The following is a 12,229-nucleotide window of genomic DNA, read 5'->3' as shown; positions in this document are numbered from 1 at the left end:
ACATTTATTGAATGCCTACTATGTGCTAGGGCCTACGCAGACAAAGGTGAACCAGGACCTCTGAAATACTCCGCTCCCCCCAGCTAGCACAGTGGGAGGGGAGTGAGGTAGAAGTAGCCTCCTCCTCACCGCTACCCATCCCAGGTAGGGTCTCACCGGTCCAGTCCCGTTGGGTGCCCTCAAGGTTGACGCTGTGAGGTAACTGGTCTCCAAGGCACTGGAGGAACTGTTTTCCAGTGGAGTTTTCCCTGACTCCTGGTGAAAGTGATGAATATGAGTCACTATCCAGAGGTGATTGTCATCCACAGGGTTGCTGGTACCCTCACCCAGAGGAAGGTCAAGGGCAAAGATTCCCACACAGAAAGGCAGAAACGAGCTCCTGGCGGCGAGTGCCAAGTGTGTAAATAAAGACTGCTGCTGCTGCTGCTAAGTCGCTTCAGTCGTGTCTGACTCTGTGTGACCCCATAGATGGCAGCCCACCAGGCTTCCCTGTCCCTGGGATTCTCCAGGCAAGAACACTGGAGTGGGTTGCCATTTCCTTCTCCAATGCATGAAAGTGAAAAGTGAAAGTGAAGTCGCTCAGTTGTGTCCGACTCTAGCGACCCCATGGACTGCAGCCTACCAGGCTCCTCCATCCATGGGATTTTCTAGGCAAAAGTACTGGAGTGGGGTGCCATTGCCTTCTCCAGTAAATAAAGACACACACACACAATTTGAAGTTGCTTAAAAGCCAGGAGGCACAAAGCAATCAGGGAGAAATCCTCTAATCCCCTGATGGAATGCCCTGGAAAGTCCTCATGCTCTCCTTCCAAAGTGTACAAAATATACACTAATAAAATCAAATTGTTCTCTCCTTAATCAGCTCACAGAAAGCTCCAGGCAATATCTAATTTTCTGCAAAACTGTTTTTGTGGGGAACATTTAGTCTTGTGCTGGCTGGGTTTCACTTTAACGGGGGAGTCAGCAATCAGGAGAGAGTGTGGGAAGATTCCAGAGGCCCTGCTGGTGAATTCTGCCAGGTTTTAATGCCGTGTAAATACTCATCCTTGCTCCCGCTCTGAGCTGCCAAAACAGAAGGTAGGGCCTCAAGAAAGCTTGTTGGGCGGCGCATTCAAACAGAATCTACCAGGCAAGTTCCTGGCTCCAGGACTTCAGGACTCAGGCTCTGGAGCCACACTAATTCACGATACAGCTTTTCACATTAGTTGTGTGACCTTGGGCAAGTGACCTCACCTCTCTGTGCCTCATCTATAAAATAGCTATCTCACAATATAATTACAATTCCACAGACTGATGTAGAAATAGGATTGCCAGATAAAATACAGGATGCTGCTGCTGATGCTGCTAAGTCGCTTCAGTCATGTCTGACTCTGTGGGACCCCATAGACGGCAGCCCACCCTGTTACATTTGAGCTTCAAATAAACAACAATTAATTTTTTAGTGTAAGTAGGTCCCAAATACTTACACTAAAGTATTCAGTGTAAAGGAGCTCTGAAGGTAAAGACTCTGCCTTCAGTGCAGGAGACCAGGGTTCGATCTCTGGGTCAGGAAGATCCCCTGGAGAAGGGAATGGCAACCCACTCCAGTATTCTTGCCTGGAGAATCCCATAGACAAAGGAGATTTGCAGGCTACATTCCATGGGGTAGCAAAGAGTCGGACACAACTGAGTGACTAACACACATGTCCCAAATATTGCATGAACATAACTATTTCATTTGCTAAGTGTGGCAGCTCCAGACGGTAAGCTTGTAGAAGAGCACCCGGCAGCTAGTAAATGCTCAGTAAGTGTCATATGTTATAGTCTGTTATTGGTACCGCTGGGGCTAAATTAATGACTTTGGAATTTGGTTTGGAGAAGACTGTTGTTCTTAGTTTTGCATCTATACGAACTTTTGGAGTTCAGTTAGGAGGACCTTGCACTTCTGGTCATGGAGCCACGGAATATCTTCCATGGGACACCCACAGAATCAAGTAATCAAGCACTCCCAGGGAAGCCTACATCAAAGGCCTCCTTCACCTGGCTCCACTCCCTCTCTCACCACCTGCCTCTCAGACAAAGTAGAGATGACTCTTACCTACAGAAGAAGCAAAGAAACAAACATGGATAGAAGGAAGTGACAATTAGTCCCACCTACTGCCTGCAGGGCCCTGCCCCAGGCACTTCCTGTGTGTTTTCTCATAATCCTTCCCGCATCTCTGAGGATGAACCTCAGGACGCCCACGAACAACATGGGGTGAGAATGTCTCCTGATCTCACAGAATCGTGCAGGGGAGATAAGACGACGAAAGCAAAAGCCCTGAGTGTGAAATAGGGGATTAATATGTTTCTTTTCTTTCTCCTTTTTTCACATTTCAATTCCCACTTAACCAACAATAAAAACCAGACTGTCCAGGGTTGCATAACCCTGGGGAAGAGACAAATATCAGGCCTGTTGGCCTTCCTGCCACACACGCTGGCTGTACAAGTTGTCTCCAGGTCTTGGGTCTCACCTTCCCTGATTTCTGGTGCCCTGCAAGCCTCTGACGTGCCTCTCTTATTCTTCCAAACTGTACCCTACCCAGTAAGCCCCTTCCTCCAGGAAGCCCTTCAGGCTGAATACACAGCTGGAGGAAAGATAGCAGGGGCACCCTTCTCACCTTCCAGGGCCCAGCCTCCCCAGGGATCCGTTCCCCTTCCCTGGAGTCAGCCGAGCACTGCGGGAGCTGGGCCATCTCCCAGCAAGCTCGCCCTTTAATAAGCCAGCGGGTCACATTTTGTTCTCTTTAAATAAGCCTTATAGAAACATTTAAATGTTTATTTCGCTCATAAATTCCCAAGAATGCACCACAGTTTCCTAACTGCCTGGGTGCAGGGATAAATATAGGCCAGTGTCACAGACGGGAATATTAGCTTCCTTTCCCCCATGTCACGTGACGAGCCCTGGCTCGGAAGCTCTGAGCAGCAGACCAGCCCCAGCCCAGGCAGGAGTGGGGAGTTTAGCTCCTGCGCTGGGACCCTGGCAGCGGGTCTGGGAGAGGCCTGTGCAGGCAGGCAGTGTGGGGTGGTGAAGTTGGGAGGTCTACACTGCTCGGGGACCTCGGGCAAGTCACTTAACTTCCCTGGGCTTCCTGTTCTCAAACATTAGTTGGAGCAAATAATCCCCATTTTCCAGGCTGGTTTTAAGGGTGACAACAGCAGTGAGGGTAGTGACAGAGGGCGGGCACTGCTGTAGCTGTGTCCCCAGGCCCCTCTCTCACAGCCCGAAGGGCAAATGAGGACTGTCTCTGGAGAGGACGGCCCTGGCCGCAAAGAGGATTAGCACTCCCGTGACAGGATAAAAGGATTCTCTGGGGACTTCCGAGAAAATGATTATTCCAGCAATGAGTCCTAAGAGCATGGGAGAGAGCAGAAGTGCCTCTGCTGAGCTCGGCTGGACATGGGGCTCCTCCCTGCCAAGCGTGGAGGATCAGATTCTGGCTCCCAAAAGGTTCCCCGTTGCCCGCTGTGTGGATTTCCCCGTCACTCACGGCCTGCCCTGCCTCTGTAGATCCTCTTTCCGGCCATCGTCCGGTCTACTCCTAGCAGTCTGGGGTCGTTGCTTAGTTGCTATGTCTTGTCCGACTCTTTGCGACCCCACAGACTGTAACCCGCCAGTCTCCTCTGTCCATGGGATTTCCCAGGCAAGCATTCAGGAGTGGGTTGCCATTTCCTTCTCCAGGGGATCTTCCCAACCCAGGGATTGGGAACTCCTGCATGGGCAGGCAAGTTCTTTATGGCTGAGCCACCAGGAAAGCCCCAGTCAGGGGTCACCCACCCCCCAGATTATCCTACTTCTTTGTCACAGTTTTTATTCTTATGCCATCAGCCTTTGAAGTGTGAAAGTGCATAGAGTGTCTGTTAGCCTTCCTCTGTCAGGGAGGAGGGTATCACTCAACCAGTTGGCCATTCATCCATGATTATCTTCCATCCTTTCCTCCTCCTTCCTGTCCATCTCCTCCTCCCTTAAGTCCAGGCATTTAATCATCCATACAGCCAATTATGCACCCAGCCTATCACACAACCAGACATCCCTAAGCTCTTACATATGCAAGAGCCTATGCTGAAGGTCGGAGAGACACACATAGCCCCTGACCCTAAAGGAATGCAACCTGACAGGGTACTCAGAGAAATAAAAAAAAGACAAGCTACTCCATTGCTTATAATAGGACCAATAATTGTAATATACATTCCTGACCATCTGCAATAACCAACATTTCTAAAGCACTTTCAGCTTTGTCCTGGACAGTTGCACAGCTATAACCTCACAGCTCTTACTCTCTGACCCAAACCATTAGAAGCCATCCTGATAGAACAGTCCTCTTGACTCTTTCTGAGCTTCTCTTCCATAGAGGATGGGGCGTCAAGCACCTACCTCCCATGCCTGGGGTTTCTGGTGTCCAAGACACTGGATTTACTGCTGGGTAGGACCAGGGAAGGAGGCCAAGGTGGTGGGAACACCTCAGCAGAAATGGGTTTGAATCTCCACTCAGCCATGACACACCATGTGGCCTTTGACAATTATGTAACCTCTTTAACAAAAAACAGATAATAATAATGTCTACTTTAGGGGTTCCCAGTAGATATCTCCAGTGTCTTATACATCAGACTCTAATGCTTTACTGACAGTTTATTTGAAGATGCTTCACTGAAGATCTGAACTGAGCCTGTTTCTGCAAAGGGCAGGATGAGATAAGGATGAATTCAAAATCTTCAAGTGGAGTATTCAAGGTACTCCTCAGTTTCTGGTGGTTAGAGTGTACTTCCTTGTCTCAGTTTCTCATCTGTAAAATGAATAATAATCATACTGATCTCCTAGAATTGTTGATGTAAAATGCTTAGAGCACTGTCGGTCACAAAGGCAGCACAGTAAGTAAGAGGGTTCTCATAGGGTTAGTTGGGGAGGGGGTCCTCCCCACTCTACACAGTCCTTACCAGTTTCCAAGTATTTAACATGCATTATCTATTTCGCCTTCATCTCATTCCTGACAAAGGATTGATTCTTTGAGTCCTGAACCCTTTTCCCACCAGTGTAGAGCACACATTTCTCCAGGGGCCTCCACTGGGGTATAGATGGAACCCTAGCCCACTGACCAGTGAGTACAGGGTCTGAACAGCCAAGGGGAGGCGAAGTGGAGAGTGAAGCTGGCAATCCACCTCACAGAGTCACATGTGTTAAGGTCTAGATATTTCTGGGGATGGCATAGAACAAAGATCCTCCAGTTCCTGATCAGAGAAGGTCATGAGAGCAAATCAGATCAGAGATACTTGTCATTCAACTGTAAATCCACAAGGAAGTGAACTCCCTGAGAGTGGGGCCTTGGTTGGTTAGAGCTCAATAAACGCTTGGTGAATGAATTCAATAAACATTTATTGAGTAAATTAAACTCAGTTCTATATTTGCTGAGTACCTACCACACGTCAGTGAACTGCCATCCCTTTCCTGTGTACTCAAACTCCACTGCATTGCAATGGGGTGTTTTCTGGACTAGAAAGAAGAAAAACCATGATTCTAGGCCTGTTTCTCAGCTACGAGCCATGAGGCAGTGAAATTCAGGCCTTGTTATTTCTTCATTATATGACTTTGGACAACTGGCTTAACCTCTCCAAGACTTACTTTCCTAATCTATAAAACGGGTACAGGCATTGCTAACTTACAGGCCATTATAAAGGCCATCTGAGATCATGAGTGTAAAGAGCTTAGCCTAGAACACAGTAGGAGCCTCACATGTTAGTTTCTCTCCTTGCATCCAGCTATAACACCTATGTGCTCTGAGATTTCCAGTTTCCTGGGGATGATGATCTCTGTTCCCACAGTGGCGTTAGAGGATCAACAGCAGTGATGCCTGTGAAAACTTTTTAATAGACCATTTTGTGCTGCACGAAAGACTGAGAACTTTGTTGAATACTAAGTGAAGTTGAGTACTTTACCTAGCACTGGCTATATATTATCCTGGTAGAGTCAAGTCGCCTAGGTTTGGGTCTAGGCTCTTACAATCAAACCCCTTAGCTGTGTTGCCCAGTGCACCTTGCTTTCTTTTCTGTGCTTAAATTCTTCATCTATAAATAGGAATAGCAGTAATACCGACCTCACAGAGTCAGTGTGAAAACTAAATGAGATAATATAGACATAAACCTAGCAACATGACTGGAATTGCCTTAATAGTTAGCTGGTGTGAGCGGCTATTACTGGAACGCTCAGCTTATAGATAAGGAAGCTGAGGCATGATGAATAACCCACCCAGGGTCACACTCAGGGATGAAGCACAGGCCCCCTTCACTCTGCCACATGGCGAATGTTTCATGTTCCTATGAAACAGAAGCATTTCCTGTGCCTTCCGGAGCTCCCTGGCTGCTTGGGGAACCCTGCTTGGAATTCTGCTCTTCTAACAGGACAGCCATGCGGGATGATGGTAGTGAGTCTGGATGTGTCTCTTACTACGCTAAGCAGGGAGAGAGTTCCAGGTTTGTTATAGTGGCAGCTACCAGGCTATCCAATTCTGGGCCAAAAGATGGGGAGACCCCGCAGCTTCATGGTCGGAGGTTCTAGGAGCTCCACAAACAGATCCTTTCTTGTTAGGGCTAGATGCAGAGGGCTGCTTTTCCAAAAAACACTCCAACCTCATTTTCAGTTAAGTAATAATTGGGGCAGGGGTCAGGGTGGGAGCAAGGATACTGCTGGTTAGTTGAGTGCCCCCGTGATCATGTCAACCAGATGCTGCTGTATGTGAGGGTTAAACATCAGCTTCTGTCTAGAGGATCAGAAAGTGCAGTACAGTAAGTCCCCTACATATGAACCTTCAAGTTGTGAAGTTTCAAAGATGGGAACGTGTATTTGCACGTAAGATCACGTTATTTCACGCATCTAGTGTACTTTGTTCGGAGAAGGCAATGGCACCCCACTCCAGTACTCTTGCCTGGAAAATCCCATGGATGGAGGAGCCTGGTAGGCTGCAGTCCATGCTAAGGGTCAGACACGACTGAGCGACTTCCCTTTCACTTTTCACTTTCATGCATTGGAGAAAGAAATGGCAACCCGCTCCAGTGTTCTTGCCTGGAGAGTCCCAGGGACGGGGGAGCCTGGTGGGCTGCCGTCTATGGGGTCGCAGAGTCAGACACGACTGAAGCGACTTAGCGGCAGTGTACTTTGTCTCGTGCACGCCTTCTCTACAAGCAGCTATGCTTTTGTGTACTTTACTGTACAGCACTGTATGGAGTGCAGGAGTACAGTAGCTTTATTTCAAGCCCAGGATGTCCAAAAGCATAAAAGCTCACTATGTTCTGGGCTTTTTTTATGTATTACTGGTGTGAAAACTATTATAAACCTATTACAGTACAGTAGTCTACACTGATTGTGTTAGCTGGGTACCTAGGCTAACTTTGTTGGATCTATGAACAAATTAGACTTACAAATGCATTCTCAGAACAGAACTCCTTCATACGTAGGGGACTTATTGGATCAAGTAGATGCTCAGGGAGGCCTGGAGTGAGAGGAACACGTGTGTGTGGCCTGAAGAGGGAACAGCACGGTGGCCTGGGTTTCTAGGGCTCAAGACACACCCAAGCGTGCTGTTTTATCGGGACCACGCTGTGGCGCTTCAGGTTTGTAAGGTGGTAAGTTCTACGGGGCCCAGGTTGGCTGCCTCTGACAAGTGGTTTTGGGAGCAGAGGACAGCGTTCCCTTGGTCCTAGCACCCCCCACAGAGGCCCCAGTGCCAAAGCTGAGAATGCTCAGTGCAGGGCATAGACCAGGAATGTGGGCTCGGGGGCCAGGCTGCCTGGGTGCAAGTCCTGGGCCTTTCACTTACAAGCTGTGTGACCCTGGAGCAAGGTGCTTAACTATGCTGTGCCTCAGTTTGCTCAGCTATGAGACGGAACTGATGATGCCTACCTCATAAGGCGGCTTTAAAGTTAACTGAGTTAATAGAGTAGTAACCCCAACAAGGTCCATTTGGTCAAAGCTATGGTTTTTCCAGTAGTCATGTACAGATGTGAAAGTTGAACCGTAAAGAAGGCTGAGTGCCAAGGAATCAGTGCTTTTGAATTGTGGTGCTGGAGAAACTCTTGAGAGTCCCTTGGACAGCAAGGAGATCAAACCAGTCAACCCTAAAGGAAATCAACCCTGAATATTCCTTGGAAAGACTGATGCTAAAGTTGAAGTTCCAGTACTTTGGCCACCTGATACAAAGAGTGGATTCACTGGAAAAGACCCTGATGCTGGGAAAGATGGAAGGCAAAAGAGAAGGGGGCGGCAGAGAATGAGATGGTTGGATAACACCACCGGCTAAATGGACATAAATCTGAGCAAACTCCAGGAGATAATGAAGGACAGAGAAGGTTGGTGTGCTGCAGTCCATGGAGTTGCAAGGAGTCAGACACACTTAGCAGCTGAACAACAATGAAAAGCGTAGTACCTGGTAGCACAAGGTTAGCTGTTATTACTGGCTTTATGGATAATGGAGAAGTGCAGTAAGGGAGTGATTAGAGAATGATGATCAGAGTGATGCTGGAGGAGATGATGTGAAAGATGTGAGGTCAGCTTATGAGCTCACACTGACCTGCCCCTGGGGCCTTCCAAAACCCAGGGGATAGGATAGGGGGATAGGGGTGAGATCCAGTGAGAACTGGGCTCTTATAGTTAATATGAATGTCTCCGTACTTGAGGTTTGTAAGGTCCCTCTGAGGAGGCCATGCAGTTCCAGTGAGTGGAGTTGCTAATATGGCTGTTGGTCACAGGCCTGGAAAGGGCTGATGTCCTGGTTACACTGCCTCTAGGGCCTGGGGGTAGGTCTGGTGCCCCACAGGGAGGCAGAGAGAGGCTGGTATGTGTGGGGAGGGGTTGGAGGAGGCTCTGAAATGTGCCATGGCATCAAAGCCTGGAGGAACTGGAGGCAGAGAGGCTCTAGGAAGACGCAGAAACCTCCTTCATGCGTCTGTGGGTCTTCACCCACAACAGGCCGCTGTGACGACAGAACTGAGGGAGTCGGGGGAGGCAGGCTCCAGCCTGACCAGGAAGCAGAGCTGCCAACCACGCACGGGTCCACCCCAGGGACTTTGGTCCAGCGGGTGTAGGTTGGCAGAGGAATCCAGGGGTAACAAGCTCCCAGGTGACTTAGACCAGGCAGGATTTTGCCTGTCTTTAGAGGAAGGGGCTTAGATGTGACCTGAGATCCCTTCCAGCTCTGTTGATCTGTGATCCCATAGACTTGTATCCTCACAACTTCTGTTCCTGCCAGAGCCTCTTGGCTACCAGCTCATCCCTTCCGGCCCTTCCCTGTTCAAAGGCCAACCCAGGAAACACTGCTCAGGACACAGCCTTACCAGAGGGAGTCGCCAGGAGGCTTTAATTCTTTGTGCATTTTGATTATAGCTTCTGCTTGGGATCTTAAACAGTATATATCTCTGTCTATCTGTCCAAGTCTGTGCGTGTCTGAAAGTGTGTTTAGGTCTGGCATGTGTATGAGTGTTCATGTGCTTATGAGTGTGTTTGTGTGTGTATGTGTGCGTGTGCAGAAGGAAAAACAGGATCTTTTGTGTTTTTGTGTGAGACGGCCTCAGCTAGTGCTCGTGTCAGCGATGGCAAGTGGGGGCTGGGACCTGAGGAACCAGAAGTAGGGCCGGACCCCGGGGAGCCGTAAACTCAGAAGGATGGTCTGTTTTTGCCTGTTTCACAGAGTGGGAATTCACACAGCACCAGGAGTTCCAGCCCAGTCTTCCTGGCCTCTGCTGCTCTGAGCGACTCAGGCTCCAGCCCCCAAGGCTCCAGTCTAACTCTCAAGACCTAACTGTCTCCTGAGGCTGCGGCTGTCAGAGAAGCCCCATGTGGGTTGTCTGATGGGCACTGCAGAGGAAGATGCTCTTTACTTAGGATGCCTCTGGGTTTCTGGAGGACTCAGGGAGGCCCAGGGCCTGTCAGTCAGGGCAGAGAATAAAAGGATAATGAATCTGATGTGGCCTCCAGCCTGGGGTCTAACCTGTCCCAGCTCCACAGTCCCTCAGGCCAAAGCAGGGCCTCAAGGGCTGGGCTGAACAGACAGGGTCCAAGAGGCAGCCACTAACACTCACCCTGGGGAAAAGACGAGGAACCAGAGGTGTGTAAAAGTTAACAGACTCAACACCAGGTCTCTTGACCAGCATATGGAAGAGCTATGACTTCAGCCCAGGTTGGCCTTACTCCAGAGTCCATGTTCTGAAATCCTGCGCTAATGGGCCTCTCACAGGATCCGGGCATCCTGGCTCCAGCTCACCTGGGTTCCTCATGGGTCCTTCTCCTGATAGACTCTGGCACTGCAGAGGCTATTGAGGCCCACAAACAGTCTCCTTATTTTCTTATCTCCCCATGAGCACATAGAGGATCTTCAGAGATCCTGAGGGCCCAGGGTGTTTGTTGTAGAAGTCTGGTTTGGGAAAGTGAGTTTGTGGAGGCTGGAATCTGGAGTTTCTGCTGCTCAGCTGGGGCTCTCTGACCCTCAGCTGTGTGGTGAGCTCCTGGCACCCTATCCCTGTTAGTTATCCCTAGAAATTCACCCTCACCTCTGACCCAGTGAAGTTACACCTACGTGTGGTTTGAAGCCATGATGGGGAGAAAGGCCAGCAGGCTTTTGTGCCATCTGGTCTTGCGTCTTGGTGGAGGTTTGAAGTGTCTTTTAATTAGAGAGGTTTGAAACCAAGAGGAACTGAACTCAGTGTTAAAAGGATCTCTTCTCTGAGGTTGGAGCTGTGTCTCTGCCCATCTTTCATTAATTTATTTTTTTAGGAACACTTGAATACCTGGGGAGCAGGGCATGGCAGCCGTTCAGGGGAGTTGCCCAGGATTCGGGTGCTAGATTTTGCATCAGAACCTGTCTTAAGGGCACTATCATTGTGAGTAAAGTGGACAGGGTCAGGGATGACCACAGCAAGAAGTGATCCAGGACTGAGGGGTGGAGATGCTAAGGGAATAGAATCTGGGAAAGGGAATGACCTGAGGATTGGGAGCAGATTGGAATCCAGATGTGTTTTAGTCTAGCTACCTAGGTGGCTCAGTGGTAAAGAATCCGCCTGCCAATGAAAGAGATGCAGATAATAAGAGTTCGATCCCTGGGTCAGGAAGAGCCCCTGGAGGAGGAAATGGCAACCTGCTCCAGTATTTTTGCCTGGAAAATTCCATGGACAGAGGAGCCTGGTAGGCTACAGTCCAGGGTCACAGAAGAGTCGGACATGACTGAGCACACACACACAAGTGTTTCACTTTGTGTTGTACTTCCCTTCTTTAAACTCCGAGATTTCAGTAGATTAGCAAACTTTTTGTTGGGTAAACCTTACAGTCACTGTTGGTAACACTTTGGGGGAATTGTCCACACGTGATTAGGAGCAGCAGCAGGAAAAGGGCAACAACAGAGCACACAGTTTGGGGAAGGCTAGATGTCACCTGCAGAGGAGTGGAGGAACAGTGTGGAGCCACTGAAAGGAGCTGGACCGCAGCACCCACCATAGCCCAGGACACTCCTGGGAGTGGGGCTCAGTTAAGCCCTGGTGCCTACGGCCAAGGGCATGGGGGCTTGGCTTACTGTCATTTAGAAATTCAAGGGCTCTCCAAGGCTGCCAAGTCCTACAGCATCTCAATCCTAAGAGCTTGGGATGTGGGGATACAAGAGGCTGTTCTTTTCTAATTATCTGTTCTTTTTATTATCTTAGTTCCCACAGTTACGATGTGAAAAGAAAACAAATGTCATTATAACATGAAACTATTCACTAAGAATCTGCCCACTTTTCAAACGTATCAAATTAATGCCAGCTCATATATCCTTCCCTTACTTAACAAGTATCTCTCCCTCAGTCTCAGGGACATTTGGAGAACTGTCAGATACAACAGGATGGATAAGTTCAGTGCAAACCAACTGCAAAGTTCATCAAGTTCAAAAGACCACGTCGGAGACCTTCACATACAAGATCTTAGATCAATGAGGAGCTCATGGAGCTGGACCAGTTAACAGATGAATTCAAAATTATGAGGATGATGGAAAGATAGGTTCTTCATGAGGGAATATTGAGGGATCGAAAGAGGTCCTTAGGAAAAGGAATGAAGCCCTTCAATATTAAACAAGCAGAATCTCTTAATGAACGTGCTATAAAGTAAAATGTAAAGGTTGTGACATCATGTGAACAGATCGCTTCACTGGCATAGAAAATATGTAATACAAAAATCAACATACTTGATTAATTCTCTGTT

General features: G+C 48.6%; 1 protein-coding gene across 8 annotated transcripts in view; it reads right to left on the bottom strand.

Annotated features, from left to right (window-relative positions):
- IRAG1 (inositol 1,4,5-triphosphate receptor associated 1) overlaps positions 1 to 12,229 on the bottom strand; it is a 126,261-nt gene that overhangs the window by 64,584 nt on the left and 49,448 nt on the right. The window lies entirely within an intron of this gene.

Source organism: Bos taurus, chromosome 15 (genome assembly GCF_002263795.3).
Source record: "Bos taurus isolate L1 Dominette 01449 registration number 42190680 breed Hereford chromosome 15, ARS-UCD2.0, whole genome shotgun sequence".
Lineage (NCBI taxonomy): Eukaryota > Metazoa > Chordata > Mammalia > Artiodactyla > Bovidae > Bos > Bos taurus.
This window is presented reverse-complemented; position numbering and strand designations above follow the sequence as displayed.